This window comes from Nannospalax galili, unplaced genomic scaffold, assembly GCF_000622305.1.
Source record: "Nannospalax galili isolate Female #2095 unplaced genomic scaffold, S.galili_v1.0 scaffold140, whole genome shotgun sequence".
Taxonomy (NCBI): Eukaryota; Metazoa; Chordata; class Mammalia; order Rodentia; family Spalacidae; genus Nannospalax; species Nannospalax galili.
In genome coordinates, this window is record NW_008352267.1 from 12,064,996 (window position 1) to 12,068,417 (window position 3,422).

A 3,422-nucleotide genomic window follows, 5' to 3' on the forward strand; every position below is an offset into this window, starting at 1 on the left:
ATAGATGAAAGACAGATGGTAGAAGGATGACAGACAATAGATTAGATATAAGAGATAACAGATAGATAGATGATAGATAAATGATAGATCTATGTGAAAGAGATAGGTAATACAGTTAAATATATGATACGTAGAGATATATAGATGGTAGAAGATACATAATAAACTGCAAGATTTAGAAAATAGATGATAGATAGATAGATAGATGATAGATGATAGATAGACAGATAGATGATAGACAGATAGATGATAGATAGATAGATAGATAGATGATAGAGCGATAGACAGATGATAGATAGATAGATAGATAAATGATACATAGATACATACATGAGGTATGTATATAGGTAGGTAGGAGGATAGTGCTAAAGATATAGGCCACCTCAGTTACTGGGTGGCAAGTGCAATAGCGGGAACAAGAAAAGCCAAAACCTAATAAAACTTGCAGTAGCCCAGGCAAGAGATGCTGACAGCTTTGACAGGGCAAATAGTGAGAAAAGGGTTTTGCTATTTGTTTGTTTTTTAATATATTGGATAGACAACTGTGTGGATTAACTGAAACATTACAGGTGATTAGAGAAACAGAAGAATCAAGAATGCTTCTTAGCCATGGGGCCCAAGTAATTTATTTCTTGATGGTATCCTTACCTGAGATGTGGAGAGACAGTTCTTGACATCTGTTTATTAGCAATATGGCCTGGGTTCTTATTTCACTGGGCAGATGACCTGGGGGAGCATAAAAAGGGAAATGAAGGGAAGCCAAGCTCGGACTTCACTACCAACGGTGTGACCTGACAGAAGTCACTTAACCTTTCTGTGCCATAAGTATAACAAGGTTGAAAAATTAATAATCCCTGGTGTCTTTCACACAGTAAAATCCCTGTGTACCAACTCACTTCTCACCCTGCTGCTATTGAAAGATAGACTGATAGCTATTGCTTTTTTAACTGAAACGTCTAAGAAAGCAGAGACATGACATAGAACTGTGTGATTAGCTGCTGTGCTTAGTTATGACAAATCTATCTGCATTATACCAGCATGTAATGATTCTGTCGGCAGATACAACCTGTTCCTGTCCCTTTCATGAACTGTCACCACCATGTCTCCTCTTTATTCTATTAGTGACCCTCCATTTCACTTTTTGAAATTGCTTCCTTCCTGCCTGTTTCTCAGCTGCAGGATATTTTAAGACTCAAGCTAGATTATTTCATGACTGGCAATGTCAACTCCATTTTTGTTCACAGGGCTGGATCTTAAATTACTAAAAAATTTTTACAATAAAAAAGTCTTGTATCTATTTATTCTCCAAGTAAATTTCTATGTGTAATTAAATGACTATTAGGGGTCATATATAAGCATGCTATTGAAATAGAAAGACATCTATATAAAATTGATATGGATTGGAAAATCATAATTTTATGTGTAAATTGACCCTTTTTAATCATGTTAAATCATAGTTCAGCAGTTAAGAACACTGGCTGCTCAGTTCCCAGCACCCACATGGTAGCTAACAACCATCCATAACTCCAGTTCCAGAGGATCTGATGCCCTCTTCCTACTTCCTCGGGCATTGCGCAACATGGGTACACCAGCTATGTACAGGCAATACACTTATACACATAAAATAAAAGTAATAAATAAAATAGTTTAAAAATAATAACCAATGGTGACATGTTAAATTGCTCTCCCACAGGCCTCCTAAATCTTGAGGGATGACTATTTAAAAATAACTTAAAACTGGGGAAATATCCAGTTTTTAAATTACATGTAAGTTCTACCTCAGATTATCCATAAAAATATATTCCAGGTCAGTTAGAGAGAAAAATATAAAAAGCAAAAGTATAGCATAGAAAAGATGATAGAGTAACATTATAATAACTTTAGAAGTGAGGGAGCTGTATAATTAAAATACAAAACAAAATTTGCAGGGAATGAAATAGTTCAATCTATTTATTTATTTTATTTGTTTCTGGAACTCACCATGTAGGTCAAGCTGGCCTTGATGTCACAGAGATCCATCTGCCTTTGCCTCCTGTGTGCTGGGATTAAAGTCACATGCCACCACGCCCACCTGAAATGGCATATTTTACCAACTTATTAATGTTTTTACATAAAAAGACAGCATAAGGGGTTTGTTTTACAAAACGAAAAAAAAAATGGAAGGAAAAAATTGAATAGGTAGTATATAAAATAAATAACTCCTATAATTAAATAAGATAAAGTTAATCCATCCTATGGAAAAAATGCACATGATAACATGCAGTAGACAAAATATAAAATCCAGTAAACCCAGGAGAGAATATTAACTGGGTCTAAAGGAAATGTAAATAAAATACATATCATTTTCATGCATTAGATTGAAAAAGGTTTTGATGAAAATATCACTTCGGTGAAGGTATGTGAAAATGGATATTTTTGTGTACACTAGATGAATATGTAAAACATTAATAAATATATGGATGGGGCAGGACACGTGGCTCAGCAGTTAGGAGCACTTGCTCTTGGAAAGAAGGCAGTTCAGTTCCCAGCACACACATGGTGCTCACAACAGTCTATAATCCCAATTCCAGAGAATCTGACACAGCCTGATGCCCTCTGGGGGCACCAGGCATGCACATTATGTACATGCATGTATGCATTCAAACATTCAACATAAAAAAATAATAAATCTTTAAAAATACATTGATGGTAATTTGCATTTATGAATTTTTTAAAAAGAGAACAGATTTTGAGTCAAGCATGTTGGTTCGTTCACACTTTTACTTTCCAGCATTCAAGGGACTAAGGCAGGTGAATAGCAAATTTGAAGGCAGCCTAAACTACACAGCAAGGCTTGGTCTCAAAACAAAAATGAAAATAAAAACAAAAAACATACAACATACATTCTAGGTGCCCGTGAGATGGCTCAGCAGGTAAAAACAATTACTGCACAAGCATAGAAATCTGAGTGCCCTGGCCTGTGAGTATCCATCCCCTACACACACCATCATGTATATTCACATATACACACATTCCTTTCTGTCCAGTAATATATGGGTATCTTGATGCACAAAAGACATTAGCAAGGTTTTCTTCTGTGATATATATATATATATAGATAGATAGATAGATAGATTAGATAGATAGATGATAGATAGATGATAGATAGATAGATGATAGATGATAGATAGATAGATAGATAGATAGATAGATAGATAGATAGATAGATAGATTACAGAATGCGAGGTGATGTAAATACTATCAATAATTGAGTGACAATACAAACTATAGAAAAGCAGACAGTATTTTATAAGATACAAAAATTTCCACAAGACACAGCAAGTGTAAGGAGAATAGTGCAAGTCAATGTGTACAATACCATTTACACCTAAAAACACTCAATTCCCTTTTATATGTATACATGTATATGAAATATGTTTTAA

General features: G+C 34.5%; 1 long non-coding RNA gene across 1 annotated transcript in view; it reads right to left on the reverse strand.

Moving 5' to 3' along the window:
• LOC115066966 overlaps positions 1–2,030 on the reverse strand; it is a 21,491-nt gene extending 19,461 nt beyond the window's left edge. The window contains exons 1-2 of the long non-coding RNA XR_003846406.1: positions 1,981–2,030; positions 649–726 (exon numbers count right to left, since the gene is read on the reverse strand). This is a non-coding gene — a long non-coding RNA (uncharacterized LOC115066966). The remainder of the gene's footprint in view (positions 1–648; positions 727–1,980) is intronic.
• Positions 2,031–3,422: the final 1,392 nt, after the last annotated feature.